The sequence below is a fragment of the Drosophila mojavensis genome, unplaced genomic scaffold (genome assembly GCF_018153725.1).
Source record: "Drosophila mojavensis isolate 15081-1352.22 unplaced genomic scaffold, ASM1815372v1 contig_108, whole genome shotgun sequence".
Lineage (NCBI taxonomy): Eukaryota > Metazoa > Arthropoda > Insecta > Diptera > Drosophilidae > Drosophila > Drosophila mojavensis.
This window is the reverse complement of record NW_025318636.1, coordinates 48,882-68,374: the sequence shown is the minus strand read 5'-3', so window position 1 is coordinate 68,374 and position 19,493 is coordinate 48,882.

The following is a 19,493-nucleotide window of genomic DNA, read 5'->3' as shown; positions in this document are numbered from 1 at the left end:
AAGATACATAAGCTTCCTGTACTCCTGCAAACTCAGGTAAACATTTGACGGCATCTAGTGGCTCGTCACAGCGAATGTCGTTTCTAATTCCTATAGCAGCATATGCTACTACTTGTGGGGCGGCAACGTTTGCTGCTGCTATTTGTTGAGCCAACTCATTAATTCTTTGAGTCAATGCTCGCTCCCTCTACTCGTTTGCAGTGGCCTGTTCAGCTAAAGCATTGCTGACAGCCGACCTTATTATTTCCCTAAGCTGATCTGGATCCATTTTACCTAATGGGGGGGAAACTGCAGGGAGAGGTCTTGTAGCCGAGGCTCGGATGGGAATGTCACAGTCGGAATCTGAGTCGCTAAGCTGCTTGCGAGGTGTTCTATATTGGCTGAACTGAAACATGCGCAGGCAAGTGGCCGCGAAAAGCAAAACGGGGCGTCAAAAGATGGATCGAATTACGACGTAGCCCTGAATCATGAGAACTGTATGCATTGATACAGCACAATTTTAGACACACAGAAAGTAACACAAGGTAATTTTACTAACGATCTGGATGATAAATTGTTTTAACTATTATAGAATCCTCAAGGTAGTCACTCTCACGTGTTTCAGAAACCTGGTTCAGATTATTGTTATTAATTATGATTTGTTGCAAAATAAAATACTCACAAGTATTAACCAATTTTTATAAAAAATTAAGACTTTTGTGTTTGAAGAAAAAATTTTGGCTAGAGTATCCACTTACATGATTCAACTAACACAAAAAAAAATTTATTTATAAGCTTGGTCACTCGCAGCTCCCGCGCTGCTGTCTTAATTGCTGTTGGTTGTTGCAGCTCCTGTGCTGGTCACTCGCAGCTCCCGCGCTGCTGTCTTAATTGCTGTTGGTTGGTGAGTCCGACCACTAGTTGGGCGCCAATTATAATCCTTTATTCCAGTTGTGGGTGAAGATTAGGTTGAGAGGCGAACTGTACCTCTTATTGCTGGCCTCGGGCTCAGACAATAAAACAAATTATTTAACGGCTAAGTGCCGGAGTGAATATTTATTTAAGCGACTTACTGGAAGAGCGCTGTATTCAAAACTAAAACCTAAAATACAGAATATTTCGCTTAAGCTAAGCCAAAACTTGCATCACGCCACAATGTCATGGTCGGCAAGCCGACTCGGCAAATCTTTGGCGATAACGGAAACTCTTGCAAAACAAAAGTGTCCGGTTACCGCCGCTGACCATTGCAGCTATAGCGCGCTGATACAACTTATGTAACGTCGCAATTGCGAGGGCTGTTACTTAACTTGTACAGCACGTGATAGCGAGGGTTGGCTGTAAACTTATGAGATATCCCACATTAAGTGTTAATTGTTAACTTATATACAAAATTTGAGGTTTCTGGCATCAATAGTGTCCAAAATATAGCAGAATTTAAAAAATCACTATATCTTCGGGTCCGATTTGCCACGCCCCTAATAGGCGTAGACTTATAAATTGTCTCTTGACTTTATAGAATCATAACATTAGCTGACGTGCAAAATTTCACTCTAGGATTACAACTTTAGGGGATACAGTTTTAGCCGATTTACCACGCCTCCAATGGCCGGAGATATATCCGCCATAGCTCGTAATATTGGGTGGTCGACGCGGACCTACATATCAAATTTCAGCTTTCTAGCTCTTCAACTTATATCATTTCTGGTATATCGGAAAATGAATTTTCCGATTTGCCACGCCCCTAGTGGGCGGATCGGGAAAATTTTAACACTTTATAAATCGGAGATATACAAGAGTATGTGTTCCAAATTTCAAGTCTCTAGCTTCAATAGCGCCGAAATAGATTGCGTTCATACGGACAGACGGACAGACGCACGGACAGACAGACGGACAGCAAGACGGACATTGCACAAAACCAATATACTGATTAACTTTCGTGAATGAGTATAAAATTAAAAATATATTTTTTAATCCAAGGGAATTACCGAAAATGATTTTGTCCACCCGAATAATAATAATCCGCCATGCAAATAATTATAGAAAAACAAGTAAGAACGTTGCAGTCGGGCGTTACCGACTGCGGAATACTCATTCACATCCCATCAACAATTTAGTAGTTAAGTTTCGCTCTAATACTATAGAATATACAGGTTTTTCCGATTTGCCACGCCCCTACTGGGCTTAGGCTCCTCATTTTTAGCCAGTTCTTAGAACGAGAAACCGGTAACCTAAATGCAAACTTTGAATTCTTACGCTTAAAAAATGTGAAAATTACAGGGTATTTTTCGATATGCCACGCCCCTAAAGAGGCGTAAAAATTATTTTTTGGGGCATCGATAGAGGAGGCTACCAGTGACTCAACTATCCAAATTTAAAGCTAGTAGCTATTATACTTTAGGAGATATAAACTTTTGCGGTTTGCCACGCCCCCTGTGGGCGGACATATATCCGACAAAACTTTTTGGTCTTGGGTGATTAGCCCGAGTATATATACAAAATTTGAGGTCTCTGTCATCAATAGTGTCCAAAATATAGCAGAATGTAAAAAATCACTATATCTTCAGGTCCGATTTGCCACGCCCCTAATGAGCGTAGGCTTATAATTTTGTCTTCAGACTTTAAAAAATCATAGCATTAGCTGACGTGCAAAATTTCAGCATCCTAGGTTTACAACTTTAGGAGATACAGTTTTATCCGATTTGCCACGCCCCCAATAGGCGGAGATATATCCGCCATAGCTCGTGATCTTGGGTGGTCGATGCGGATCTATATTCCAAATTTCAGCTTTATAGCTTTTTAACTAACATGATTTCTGGTATATCGGAAAATGCATTTTCCGATTTGCCACGCCCCTAGTGGGCGGATCGGGAAAATTTTAACACTTTATAAATCGGAGATATACACGAGTATGTGTTCCACTTTTCAAGTCTCTAGCTTCAATAGCGCCGAAATAGATTGCGTTCATACGGACAGACGGACAGACGGACGGACGGATAGCAAGACGGACATTGCACAAAACCAATATACTGATTCACTTTCGTGAATGAGTATAATAATGAGTTATGTTATCACTGCAATATTTTGGTCACTTATAGCTTTTTATGTTTGCTCTCTCTGAAAAATATAACCGTTACCTCTCTCAGCACGCAGAAATATGCGGTTAGAGTTTTTGCAATGCGTTGTCAAAATACTTTTGTCCTCCATTGTATGTATGTATGTATTTGCATGCACACGATCATTTCTGTTGAGTTTTTTAGTCAAACTGTCTTTTGCTGAGAGGCTTTATGTAAGCGAAAATCGTATTTCTCTTTACGCGACACTCATTTGAGATCGTCACTATCGGCCACTATCGACCATCGATAGTTCAGTCGCTCGATAGTGCCCGACCATCGATAGTGACGATAGTGCCATTGATAGTTTGGCACCTCTAATTTGTATCCCTGTGTGCCTTTACACGTACGTGTGTGTATATCTTTGTTTGTATGCATGGGAGATGAACATTGGCGTGTGCCTGTCTCAACTCTTAATGGTGTGAACGATTTTGGGTTTTAATTGACTAACTAAAGTGACAAGTGCATTTCCCAATAATTTTTATAAGTTTTCTTACTTGCATGCACCTGTATATGTATGTACATATACATGTGCACACACTCATCGTGTATTCTATGCGTACAGACTAGAGGTGGGCACGGACCGACTTTTTTGCACCCGGCCCGATCCGCCCACGGTCAGAAGTTCAAGATTTTATCTGTACCTGAAAGCAAAAAAAATTTTCATAACCGCACCCAACCCGAAACACTTACAAAAAATTTAATTCTCAAAATTACAACAAATTTTTTGTTCTCAAACATAACAACAATTTAATTCTTAAAAATTATAATATTATTTACAGAAATATTACATGTTTTTATATATAAAAAAAAAAGGAGCATATCAAGATTTGCTCGTAATAGCCTTGTTCGCCTTTCATTTAAAATTTGTCCAGAAGAGGAGAAGACTCGCTCGCTTGTTGCACAGCTTGCCGGAATACATAAACTATTTTCTGCCACAATTTCAGGTCCGTTGCCTCCTTCCAAAAGTCTAAGATTGACAAGTTTGAATTATAGCGTGTGGCATAATATTTATCAATTTCTAAGTCAATTGCATTTTTGCCAGGTTCGTCAAGTTTTCTTTTTATACCCTGAACCCATTGAAAATGGGAAATCAGGGTATAATGGTTTTGTGAAAAAGTATGTAACGGGCAGAAGGAGGCGTGGCAGACCCCACAAAGTATATATATTCTTGATCAGCGCGACGAGCTGAGTCGATATAGCCCTGTCCGTCTGTCCGTCCGTCCGTCCGTCCGTCCGTCCGTCCGTCCGTCCGTCCGTCCGTCCGTATGAGTGCGTCGATCTCAGAAGTTACAAGAGCTAGAGAGCTGAAATTTGGCATGCATACTCGTGAGTACCATACGCAGTACGAGTTTGCTTTATTTTTTCGATAAATCGTCCGATAACTTTTTTTATCGAGAATAATCGAAAAATTGATTTTGTTTTTTTAGCCTAATTCGAACATTTTTAGACCTGGAGTCTTTAAATTTGCGTTGTATATAAAGTTAATCGATACAAAGATTTTGTAATTTACAGATTTTGGATACCACGCCCTCTTCGCCCCAAATTTGTAAAAAACGCATTTCAAGTACTAGAGACTTGTGCTTTGGAATGTACACACATATTCACCATATGATTACACTATGAAAGTTTCATTAAGATCGTATGTCTGCAAAAGAAATTATTCAACAAATAAATTCTCATAATATTGCCCACACTGCAGCGCAGCCCAAGCGCAGTCGCTGCTTACTGCGCAGTTAGCAGAGCGCAGGCTTATGCGTGCATGTGGATGCATGTGTATGTATGTGTGCATAAAAGTGCAGAATGATTACAATATCAGCTTAGAGGGTTCAGGGTATCTCCTAGTCGAGCAGTCTCGACTAGAGCCTTCTTACTTGTTATACCCTGAACCCATTTTCAATGGGAAATCAGGGTATAATGGTTTTGTTGAAATGTATGTAACAGGCAGAAGGAGGCGTGGCAGACCCCACAAAGTATATATATTCTTGATCAGGGCGACGAGCTGAGTTGATTTGGCCCTGTCCGTCTGTCTGTCCGTCTGTCCGTCCGTCCGTCTGTCTGTCTGTCCGTATGTATGAACGCGTCGATTTCAGAAGATATAAGAGCTAGAGACTTCAAATTTTTTTTTAAATGTTCGTAATTACAGCGCGCATATCAAGTTTATCATTAAAAATCGATAATTCATCCCGATCTTTTTTTATCGATAAAAAGCCTTATCGAAAACCAGTTATAAAATTATATCTTCTACACCTTTATTGCTAGAGTCTCCAAATTTTTAATGTATGCCTATATGCAATTTATACAATTTCGGTTTTTGTTAAAATTTACCCCCCACCCTTAAATTCACCCCCTCACCCTCACTTTTGTAAAAAGCGTATTTCAAATACTAGAGACTTGTGCTTTGGCAATTACATGCATATCCATGTCATAATCATAATCTGAAAGTTTCATGAAGATCGTACGTCTACAAAAAAGTTATTAAGCAATTAAGTTCTCATAGTAAGCGCTCACTGCCGCCCATGCGTGTTTATGCTTGTGTGTATATGTATGTAATTGTTTGTGTATGTGTGTGGGTGTGTGTGTGTGTGTATGTGTGTATGTATGTGTGTGTATGTATGCCTGTGTGTGCGTGCGTGCGGGTGTGTGTGTGTGTGCGTGTTTCTTGTGTAAGCTGAAAGACGCGAAGTACGCGATCTCGTAGTCGAGTAGTCTCGACTAGAGCTTTCTTACTTGTTTTTGGTTGATTTTTGTCCAAAAACCAGAAATTTAAGATTCAAATTTGTCGGAGAGTTCTCAATTCTCGCGTCCTCAATTGAATCATTTTGCATATCATAAATTTCAACCATCATGCTTTTGACGGTCTCCAAAATATGATTTTTTCAGGTAAAACGGGTTGAGCGGCGTAACTCGTACCCGCCCGCACCAAACCCGAAATTCGATTTTTCAGCCCATACCCACGGGTAACCGCGGGTACCCACGGGTACCCGATAAAAACCCGGCCCGTGCCCACGTCCAATACATATGTACATATGTATAAATGTATAAATAATATGTATAAATTTTACCAAAATGTTTCTTTCCGTATTATGAATATTGATTAACTTTATTTATATATACAAATTCATACATATAAATGTCGCGATTTGAGCACCATAAATGCTGATTGCCACGCCCCTAGTGGCCGTAGACTGCTCATTTTTGGCCAGTTCTTAGAACAAGTAACCGGTAACCTAAATGCAAAATTTGAATGTCTACGCTCAAAAAATATGTTAATTACAGGGTATTTTTCGATATGCCACGCACCTAAAGAAGCGTCAAGATTATTTTTGGGGCATCAATAGAGGAGGCTACCAGTAACTCAACTATCAAAATTTGAAGCTTCTAGCTCTTAAACTGTAGGAGATATAAGTTTTTGCGGTTTGCCACGCGCCCTATGGGTGGATATATATCTACCATAGCTCCTTGGACTTGGATCAACCCGCGTAAATACAATATACCAAATTTCAGGTCTCTTGCATCAATAGTGCCTAAAATATAGCAGAATTCGAAAAAGCACTATATCTTCAGGTCCGATTTGCCACGCCCCTAGAAGGCGTAGGTATATAATTTTTTCACCCATCTTTAAAAAATCGAAACATCTCGTTTCTAGCTTTATACGGACAGACGGACGGACAGTAAGACGGACATTGCACAAAACCAATATACTCATTTCACTTTCGTGAATGAGTATGAAACTTGAGGCATCTTTTGTTCAATAGTCGATCATCTCGGGCCGAGCGCATGAAGAGCTATGATTTTGTGTTCCCATATTTTCTTAGCCCGACTCTAAAAGTGAGGAGCCGAGCAAATACGAAGTGGTCTAGGAACTAACGCCCGAAAAAAAGGATGCAAAACGCTTTACACTTGTCCGGTCTATGTGTTCTATGGTTAGTGGTTTTACCCTTTAGATAGGATGAAATCCAGGACACAAGTCTTGTCGAAATTCCTAAGCGTTTAAGCTTTAGTATCTGATGATGTACTGAGTCAAATGCTTTACTGAAGTCAGTATAAATAACATCAGTTTGCATTTTTTTTTAGAAAAACTGCCATTGAAAAAATAATTAATTTCTAGTAAATTAGAGGACGTTGATCGATTTTTAACAAGCCTATGTTGAGATGGTTAAAAAATCGATTTGCAAAAATGTTGCAACTTGCAAGGCCGATGTTATAATTGTCAGCGTTTGGACTGTGAATGACAATTCTGCAATCGGTATCGCTCGACTGCAACATTCTTACTTGTTATACCCTGAACCCATTGAAAATGGGAAATCAGGGTATAATGGTTTTGTTAAAAGTATGTAACAGGCAGCAGGAGGCGTGGCAGACGCACAAAGGTGTAGGAGATATAATTAAATAGCTAGCTTTCGATAGGGGTTTTAATCGATAATAAAATATCGGGACTAGTTATCGATATATAAAGAAAAACTTGAATGCGCGTGATATACACGGACCTAGGAAAAAAAATTTCATATCTTCTGAGATCGACGCGTTCATACATACGGACGGACGGACAGGGCCAAATCGACTCAGCTCGTCGTCCTGATCATGAATATATATACTTTGTGGGGTCTGCCACGCCTCCTTCTGCCTGTTACATACTTTTAACAAAATCATTAGGGTATAATGAATTTATGGGAATTCTGGATGGCCTTGGGACAGTAGAAATTGAGCTATGAGAATTGCGACGAGTTATTTTGTTCCCTTCAGAAGAGAAGAAAAGGGGAGATAAAGCTAGAGACAGAATTATGCAGGTTACTGTTAAAAGGTGATGATGGTGTGCTGTAATATTAGCGGTATGGTTATTTGAATGTCAACAGTATGAAAGAGCTGATCAACAGAGGAATGGTTCGCGGTATTGAAAATATGGCTTTCAAGAAGAACACGAATTGTAAAACTTGAATGCTATGCAAAATTTGTGTGCAGCCATTCCCTGTAGCAGTCGCCAATAGAGCACGTGGCATATTGGAATTGGTTCATGCTGATGTGTGGGCCTTTTAGCACACAGTGTCTGGCTGGATCAAGGTACTTCTTAACCTTTATTAAAGACAAATCAAGGCGTATCTTCGTATATTTCCTTCGGAGGAAGGATAAAATCTTCAAAAAGTTCGTCGAGTTCAAAACGTAGGCTAAAGGGAAAAAAAAAAGAATCTCAAATGTATCCGGAGCGACAGTGGAGGTGAATTCGTCAATAAGTCGTTTGATGAATACCTTAAGAGTCAAGGGAGAGGTAGCTGATAGTAGCATACACTCCACAGCGAAATGGCATGGCTGAGAGGGCAAACCGTCAACGCAGCCGTGAATATTCGGAATCAGTCGCAAACCATTGCTTTAGTCTGTATGAAACCTATGGAAGCATGAACTGGTAAGAAATTTTTTGTTGGTCATCCAAATATATTGGATTCAATTTCAGTAGCTTTGGAGAAAGGTTCAAGAAAGAGCAAACTGCCACTAAAAGGCAAGGATTGGGTATTCAGTAGCAGGCAAAGGCTATCGTTTGTACGACCCAGCTCAAGATGACAAGGACTCGTTTGTACATGACTTGCCAACATCTAATCTTATCAAGCAGATTGCTAGAGGGAGTGATGTCTGTAGTAGCAGCGATCGGGAGAGCAGCAATCGGGACAGCAGCAGATAGACGCAACAGTGATCAGGACAGCAACGATGGATGCGAGGACAACTGTGAAAGTTGAGCATGATACAGTTCCTCTGATTGCTCCTGGCAGACCAAGGCTGATTTAAGCCAGGACAGACAAGACAGGCCGAAAGGAGCCCAATGTTCTGGAGGCTCAGGTTGTCAGCAACGAGAAGGTTCCATCATTCTATGAGGATTGGTGTGATGCACTAATGAGTAACCAGGTATGGCAATTGACATAATTGTCGAAAGGAAAGCGGGCTTTGGGTTGAAAGCGGATATACAGCCTGAAACGCAACAAAAATGGTCAAGTTGAATCACGTTAAATTTACTGAAATTAATTATGTTTAATTGAATGATCACATTGAGAAAGGGTATTGATAATATTATCTGTAGCAATGCGATATCTATCGATAAAAGACATAAAGGCAGTAGAAATTCTACCAAACACGAAAAATTACTGCATTGATTTGTTGCCGCATGTTTGTACCTGGCTTTTTATACCCTGAACCCATTGAAAATGGGAAATCAGGGTATAATGGTTTTGTGAAAAGTATGTATGTATGTGGCAGAAGGAATCATATATAGGTATATATATATATATATATATATATATATTCTTCATTAGGACGACGAGCTGAGTCGATATAGCCCTGTCCGTCTGTCCGTCTGTCCGTCCGTCCGTCCGTATGAGCAAAAGGATCTCAGAAGATATAAGAGCTAGAGAGCTGAAATTTGGCATGCATCGATAACTCATCCGATAACTTTTTTATCGGGAATAATCGAAAAATCGACATTGTTTTTATACCCTAAACCCATTGAAAATGGGAAATCAGGGTATAATGGTTTTGTGAAAAGTATGTAACAGGCAGAAGGAATCATCGCAGACTCCATAAAGTATATACATATATTCTTGATCAGGACGACGAGCTGAGTCGATATAGCCCTGGCCGTCCGTCCGTCCGTATGAGCAAAAGGATCTCAGAAGATATAAGAGCTAGAGAACTGAAATTTGGCATGCATACTCGTGTATACCATGGGCAGTACAAGTTTATCATATTTTTCGATAACTCATCCGATAACTTTATTATCGGGAATAATCGAAAAATCGACATGGTTTTTTAGTCTAATTTGAACACTTCAAATTTGCGTTGTATATAAAGTTAATAGATACAAAGATTTTGTAATTTACAGATTTTGGATACCACGCCCCATTCGCCCCCAATTTGTAAAAAACGCATTTCAAGTACTAGAGACTTGTACTTTGGAATGTACACACATTTTAGCCATATGATTACGCTTTTAAAGTTTCATTAAGATTGTATGTCTAGAAAAGAAATTATTTAACAAATAAATTCTCATAATATTTCCCACATTGCAGCGCAACCCAAGCGCAGCCACTGCATACTGCGCAGTTAGCAGAGCGCGTGCTTATAAGTGCATGTGTATGCATGTGTGCATAAAGGAAGTACAGAATGATTAGAATATCAGCTTGGAGGGTTCAGGGTATCTCCTAGTCGCGCATTCTCGACTGGAGCCTTCTTACTTGTTTCAAATAATGAAGCCATTATACACTCTATAATCAGGAAAAGAAAGTTTTACTTAGAACGCTGACCTCGCAAGCATTCAAAAAAAAATTGTAAGCATCCTTACAAATGAGCCGGTTCTAGTAATATTTGACCCCCAATTCCCTATAGAATTGCACACTTTCTTAGCTCGATCGAATTTTGTGCCATGCTTTTACATCGCATCAACAATCAACTTCATGTTGTAGAATATTACAATAAAACAACTTCCGCCGCTGAATCTGGACACCACATCTATGAGCTCGAAACATTGGCAGTATTTTCGTTCGTAAAACATTTTCATCACTATTTGCTTCGTAAAGAATTTGTAATTTATGTTGTTGCAACTCATTGAAGGCATCACGCACAAAAATAGACCTAACTCCTAGAGTTCACCGTTGGTGGTCCTATTTACAAACCTTTAAGGGAAAACTACGGCACATGAAGATTTTCTATCAAGAAACCAAATCCCTTCAACACCACAGTTAGTTTTGGATTAAATACCTGAAAAGCGAATAAGCATAGAAGAAATATCAAGTATATGGCTGTTGGCCGGAAAGCACTGGATCCAGATATCGTCAGCATTGTTGGTAAGCTGAATTCCAACGAGTTACCAGACGAATCGTTCAGAATTGATTAACTTCCTCTAATTTACTTGTATTTACTTCCCTTGTCAATGACAGTTTTTCTAAAAAAAATGCAAAAAGATGTTATTTATACTGACTTCTGTAGGGCTCTGTTCATCACCAGATACTAATTCTAAAGCTTGAACATATAGGATTTTCCCCTAAACTTGTGTCCTAAATTTCATCCTTCTCCTCCTTCTTCAGTCGTACCGCTCCTTATATTGTCTATAAAATTAGTAACACTTTCTTAAAACTCATCTTTACAGTCATCTTTACTGTAAACTTAATTTTAATCTCCGTATTTCCACCATCATAAATGAGGCCATAAGTGTGGTTTACTTTATTAAAAGTTGGTCTAAGGAATCCGTTTATTAAGCAAGCAATAAATTTCGCTTGTGCGTCCTATCTTAGACTATTGCTCGGTTGTATGGTCTCTGCAACACAAACTGTATCAGGATCGTATAGAATCGGTCCAGAAACAGTTTCTTCTCTTTGCCTTAAGAGATCTTTACTGGGACAGTAATTTACGATTACGCCCTACCATAGTAGGCTTCAGCTCAGTGCTTCAGCTTTAAATAGTGCGTTTCATGTCCTATGTATTAATTTTAATAAATATTATCACATAATTTCCTTAGAGCTCTCTTTTCCTAAAATAAAATCCTTGTATGGTAAGCTCATAGACCTTAGGGAAATCACTAGCAATGCCCAGGCATAGGCTTTGGTATACTTTTCATTGCCAATGTTGTGTAGTGATTTCTCAATCCTATCCTATCTTCTATTTTAGCTCTTCTTTTACTTTTTTCTTTTTATACCCTGAACCTATTGAAAATGGTTTTATGAAAAAGTATGTAACGGGTAGAAAGAATCCTCGCCGACCCCATTAAGTATATATGTATATTCTTGATCAACACGACGAGCTGAAGCGATATAGCCCTGTCCGATAACTCATCCGATAACTTTTTTATCGAGAATAATGGAAAAATTGGTTTTGTTTTTCAGCCTAATTTGAACACTTTTAGACCTAGAGGCTTCAGATTTACTGTGTGTATACAGTTGATCGATAGAAAGATTTTGTAATTTACAAATTTTGGATACCACGCCCCCTTCGCCACCAATAGTTTTATATGTATTTTATTGAATTTCGATTTTTGTTACAATTTACCCCTCTCCCGGACAGGACTAAATTGAGTCAGCTCGTCACCCTGATCAAGAATATATATACTTGATGGGGTCTGCCACGCCTCCTTTTGCCTGTTACATACATTTCAACAAAACCTTTATAACCTGATTTTCCATTTCCAATGACTTCGTTTAAAATAATCGCAGCTTTTTCACTCTTTTTCAATCAAAATAAGTAAGAAAGCTATAGTCGAGACTGCTCGACTAGGAGATCCCCTGAACCCTTGGAGCAATAGCTATTTCAATAATTTTTCGCGTCTTTCAGCTTACACAATAAACACGCACACACACACACACGCACGCACACACAGGCATACATACACATACACGCATACACACACACATACACACACACACACGCATACACACACACATACACAAACACATACACACACAAGCACCCACGCACTTACTATGCGCTTACTATGAGAAATTAATTGTTAAATAACTTTTTTTGTGGACATACGATCTTCATGAAACTTTCAGATTATGATAACAACAGGGATATGCATGTATTTGCGAAAGCACAAGTAGTATTTGAAATACGCTTTTAACAAACATGTTGGTGAGGGTGTGGATATAGGGGTGGGGGGTAAATTTTAACAAAAACCGAAATTGTATAAATTGCATATAAGCATACATTAAAAATTTGGAGACTCTAGCAATAAAGGTGTAGAAGATATAATTTTATAACTGGTTTTCGATAAGGCTTTTTATCGATAAAAAAAGATCGGGATGAATTATCGATTTTTAATGATAAACTTGATATCCGCGCAGTAATTACGGACAATTAAAAACAAATTTGAAGTCTCTAGCTCTTATATCTTCTGAAATCGACGCGTTCATACATACGGACAGACGGACGGACAGATAGACGGACAGGGCCAAATCAACTCAGCTCGTCGCCCTGATCAACGCCTCCTTCTGCCTGTTACATACATTTCAACAAAACCATTATACCCTGATTTTTCATTGAAAATGGGTTTAGGGTATAAAAAGACAATTTCGTAATTGCTTGGCTCCTCCAAGTAAGAACTGCTCGACTAGGAGATACCCTGAACCCTCCAAGCTGATATTCTAATCATTCTGCACTTCTTCTATGACACATACATTCAGACGCACTATGACAACGCGCTCTGCTAACAGCGCAGTAAGCAGCGATTACGCTTGAGCTGCGCTGCAATGTGTGCAATATTATACAAATCTATTTGTTGAATAATTTAATTTCTAGACGTACAATTTTAATTAACCTTTCAGAACGTAATCATAATGTTCAAATGTATGTACATTCCAAAGCACACGTCTCTAGTACTTGAAATGCGCCTTATACAAAGGTGAGGGTGAGGGGGTGGATATACGGGTGGGGGGTAAATTACAAAAAAAATCGAAATTATATAAAATACATACAAGTGTACATTTAAAATTTGGAAGCTCTACCTCTAAAGGTGTAGGAGGTATAATTAAATAACTAGCATTCGATAAGGTTTTCAATCGATAATAAAATATCGGAGATAGTTATCGATATATAGAGAAAAACTTGATATGCGCGTGATATACACGGACCTATGAAAAAAAATTTCATATCTTCTGAGATCGACGCGTTCATACATACGGACGGACGGACAGGGCCAAATCGACTCAGCTCGTCGTCCTGATCATGAATATATATACTTTGTGGGGTCTGCCACGCCTCCTTCTGCCTGTTACATACTTTTAACAAAATCATTAGGGTATAATGAATTTATGGGAATTCTGGATGGCCTTGGGACAGTAGAAATTGAATTTATGCACACATGCATACACATGCACTTATAAGCACGCGCTCTGCTAACTGCGCAGTATGCAGTGGCTGCGCTTGGGCTGCGCTGCAATGTGGGAAATATTATGAGAATTTATTTGTTAAATAATTTCTTTTCTAGACATACAATCTTAATGAAACTTTAAAAGCGTAATCATATGGCTAAAATGTGTGTACATTCCAAAGTACAAGTCTCTAGTACTTGAAATGCGTTTTTTACAAATTGGGGGCGAATGGGGCGTGGTATCCAAAATCTGTAAATTACAAAATCTTTGTATCTATTAACTTTATATACAACGCAAATTTGAAGTGTTCAAATTAGACTAAAAAACCATGTCGATTTTTCGATTATTCCCGATAATAAAGTTATCGGATGAGTTATCGAAAAAATATGATAAACTTGTACTGCCCATGGTATACACGAGTATGCATGCCAAATTTCAGTTCTCTAGCTCTTATATCTTCTGAGATCCTTTTGCTCATACGGACGGACGGACGGCCAGGGCTATATCGACTCAGCTCGTCGTCCTGATCAAGAATATATGTATATACTTTATGGAGTCTGCGATGATTCCTTCTGCCTGTTACATACTTTTCACAAAACCATTATACCCTGATTTCCCATTTTCAATGGGTTTAGGGTATAAAAACAATGTCGATTTTTCGATTATTCCCGATAAAAAAGTTATCGGATGAGTTATCGATGCATGCCAAATTTCAGCTCTCTAGCTCTTATATCTTCTGAGATCCTTTTGCTCATACGGACGGACGGACGGACAGACGGACAGACGGACAGGGCTATATCGACTCAGCTCGTCGTCCTAATGAAGAATATATATATATATATATATATATATATATATATATATATATATATATATATATATATATATATATACCTATATATGATTCCTTCTGCCACATACATACATACTTTTCACAAAACCATTATACCCTGATTTCCCATTTTCAATGGGTTCAGGGTATAAAAAGCCAGGTACAAACATGCGGCAACAAATCAATGCAGTAATTTTTCGTGTTTGGTAGAATTTCTACTGCCTTTATGTCTTTTATCGATAGATATCGCATTGCTACAGATAATATTATCAATACCCTTTCTCAATGTGATCATTCAATTAAACATAATTAATTTCAGTAAATTTAACGTGATTCAACTTGACCATTTTTGTTGCGTTTCAGGCTGTATATCCGCTTTCAACCCAAAGCCCGCTTTCCTTTCGACAATTATGTCAATTGCCATACCTGGTTACCCATTAGTGCATCACACCAATCCTCATAGAATGATGGAACCTTCTCGTTGCTGACAACCTGAGCCTCCAGAACATTGGGCTCCTTTCGGCCTGTCTTGTCTGTCCTGGCTTAAATCAGCCTTGGTCTGCCAGGAGCAATCAGAGGAACTGTATCATGCTCAACTTTCACAGTTGTCCTCGCATCCATCGTTGCTGTCCTGATCACTGTTGCGTCTATCTGCTGCTGTCCCGATTGCTGCTCTCCCGATCGCTGCTACTACAGACATCACTCCCTCTAGCAATCTGCTTGATAAGATTAGATGTTGGCAAGTCATGTACAAACGAGTCCTTGTCATCTTGAGCTGGGTCGTACAAACGATAGCCTTTGCCTGCTACTGAATACCCAATCCTTGCCTTTTAGTGGCAGTTTGCTCTTTCTTGAACCTTTCTCCAAAGCTACTGAAATTGAATCCAATATATTTGGATGACCAACAAAAAATTTCTTACCAGTTCATGCTTCCATAGGTTTCATACAGACTAAAGCAATGGTTTGCGACTGATTCCGAATATTCACGGCTGCGTTGACGGTTTGCCCTCTCAGCCATGCCATTTCGCTGTGGAGTGTATGCTACTATCAGCTACCTCTCCCTTGACTCTTAAGGTATTCATCAAACGACTTATTGACGAATTCACCTCCACTGTCGCTCCGGATACATTTGAGATTCTTTATTTTTTCCCTTTAGCCTACGTTTTGAACTCGACGAACTTTTTGAAGATTTTATCCTTCCTCCGAAGGAAATATACGAAGATACGCCTTGATTTGTCTTTAATAAAGGTTAAGAAGTACCTTGATCCAGCCAGACACTGTGTGCTAAAAGGCTCACACATCAGCATGAACCAATTCCAATATGCCACGTGCTCTATTGGCGACTGCTACAGGGAATGGCTGCACACAAATTTTGCATAGCATTCAAGTTTTACAATTCGTGTTCTTCTTGAAAGCCATATTTTCAATACCGCGAACCATTCCTCTGTTGATCAGCTCTTTCATACTGTTGACATTCAAATAACCATACCGCTAATATTACAGCACACCATCATCACCTTTTAACAGTAACGTGCATAATTCTGTCTCTAGCTTTATCTCCCCTTTTCTTCTCTTCTGAAGGGAACAAAATAACTCGTCGCAATTCTCATAGCTCCAGAATTCCCATAAATTCATTATACCCTAATGATTTTGTTAAAAGTATGTAACAGGCAGAAGGAGGCGTGGCAGACCCCACAAAGTATATATATTCATGATCAGGACGACGAGCTGAGTCGATTTGGCCCTGTCCGTCCGTCCGTATGTATGAACGCGTCGATCTCAGAAGATATGAAATTTTTTTTCCTAGGTCCGTGTATATCACGCGCATTCAAGTTTTTCTTTATATATCGATAACTAGTCCCGATATTTTATTATCGATTAAAACCCCTATCGAAAGCTAGCTATTTAATTATATCTCCTACACCTTTGTGCGTCTGCCACGCCTCCTGCTGCCTGTTACATACTTTTAACAAAACCATTATACCCTGATTTCCCATTTTCAATGGGTTCAGGGTATAACAAGTAAGAATGTTGCAGTCGAGCGATACCGATTGCAGAATTGTCATTCACAGTCCAAACGCTGACAATTATAACATCGGCCTTGCAAGTTGCAACATTTTTGCAAATCGATTTTTTAACCATCTCAACATAGGCTTGTTAAAAATCGATCAACGTCCTCTAATTTACTAGAAATTAATTATTTTTTCAATGGCAGTTTTTCTAAAAAAAAATGCAAACTGATGTTATTTATACTGACTTCAGTAAAGCATTTGACTCAGTACATCATCAGATACTAAAGCTTAAACGCTTAGGAATTTCGACAAGACTTGTGTCCTGGATTTCATCCTATCTAAAGGGTAAAACCACTAACCATAGAACACATAGACCGGACAAGTGTAAAGCGTTTTGCATCCTTTTTTTCGGGCGTTAGTTCCTAGACCACTTCGTATTTGCTCGGCTCCTCACTTTTAGAGTCGGGCTAAGAAAATATGGGAACACAAAATCATAGCTCTTCATGCGCTCGGCCCGAGATGATCGACTATTGAACAAAAGATGCCTCAAGTTTCATACTCATTCACGAAAGTGAAATGAGTATATTGGTTTTGGCAAATCGGACCTGAAGATATAGTGCTTTTTCGAATTCTGCTATATTTTAGGCACTATTGATGCAAGAGACCTGAAATTTGGTATATTGTATTTACGCGGGTTGATCCAAGTCCAAGGAGCTATGGTAGATATATATCCACCCATAGGGCGCGTGGCAAACCGCAAAAACTTATATCTCCTACAGTTTAAGAGCTAGAAGCTTCAAATTTTGATAGTTGAGTTACTGGTAGCCTCCTCTATTGATGCCCCAAAAATAATCTTGACGCTTCTTTAGGTGCGTGGCATATCGAAAAATACCCTGTAATTAACATATTTTTTGAGCGTAGACATTCAAATTTTGCATTTAGGTTACCGGTTACTTGTTCTAAGAACTGGCCAAAAATGAGCAGTCTACGGCCACTAGGGGCGTGGCAATCAGCATTTATGGTGCTCAAATCGCGACATTTATATGTATGAATTTGTATATATAAATAAAGTTAATCAATATTCATAATACGGAAAGAAACATTTTGGTAAAATTTATACATATTATTTATACATTTATACATATGTACATATGTATTGGACGTGGGCACGGGCCGGGTTTTTATCGGGTACCCGTGGGTACCCGCGGTTACCCGTGGGTATGGGCTGAAAAATCGAATTTCGGGTTTGGTGCGGGCGGGTACGAGTTACGCCGCTCAACCCGTTTTACCTGAAAAAATCATATTTTGGAGACCGTCAAAAGCATGATGGTTGAAATTTATGATATGCAAAATGATTCAATTGAGGACGCGAGAATTGAGAACTCTCCGACAAATTTGAATCTTAAATTTCTGGTTTTTGGACAAAAATCAACCAAAAACAAGTAAGAAAGCTCTAGTCGAGACTACTCGACTACGAGATCCCCTGAACCCTTGGAGTAATAGCTATTTCAATAATTTTTCGCGTCTTTCAGCTTACACAAGAAACACGCACACACACACACACACGCACGCACGCACACACAGGCATACATACACACACATACATACACACATACACACACACACACACACCCACACACATACACAAACAATTACATACATATACACACAAGCATAAACACGCATGGGCGGCAGTGAGCGCTTACTATGAGAACTTAATTGCTTAATAACTTTTTTGTAGACGTACGATCTTCATGAAACTTTCAGATTATGATTATGACATGGATATGCATGTAATTGCCAAAGCACAAGTCTCTAGTATTTGAAATACGCTTTTTACAAAAGTGAGGGTGAGGGGGTGAATTTAAGGGTGGGGGTAAATTTTAACAAAAACCGAAATTGTATAAATTGCATATAGGCATACATTAAAAATTTGGAGACTCTAGCAATAAAGGTGTAGAAGATATAATTTTATAACTGGTTTTCGATAAGGCTTTTTATCGATAAAAAAAGATCGGGATGAATTATCGATTTTTAATGATAAACTTGATATGCGCGCTGTAATTACGAACATTTAAAAAAAAATTTGAAGTCTCTAGCTCTTATATCTTCTGAAATCGACGCGTTCATACATACGGACAGACAGACAGACGGACGGACGGACGGACGGACAGACGGACAGACAGACGGACAGGGCCAAATCAACTCAGCTCGTCGCCCTGATCAAGAATATATATACTTTGTGGGGTCTGCCACGCCTCCTTCTGCCTGTTACATACATTTCAACAAAACCATTATACCCTGATTTCCCATTGAAAAATTTTTACAAATTTGCGGCGCAGGGGGCATGGTATCCAAAATCTGTAAATTACAAAATACATATTTGCATTCATCATATGTATGTATATACACAATAAATCTGAAATCTCCAGGTGTAATAGTATTCCAATGAAGCTGAAAAAAAAAAACAAAAGCAATTGTTCGATTATTCGGATGATTTATCGAAAAAATAAAACAAACTCGTACCGCTAATCACAGAACACATAGATCGGACAAGTAGTGTAAAGCGTTTTGCACACTTTTTTTCGGGAGTTATCTCCCAGACCACTTCGTATTTGCTCGGCTCTTCACTTTTAGGTTCGGGCTACGAAAATATACGAAAGCACAATCATTTCGCTTCATGCGCTCGACCGAGATGGTCAAATATTGAACAAAA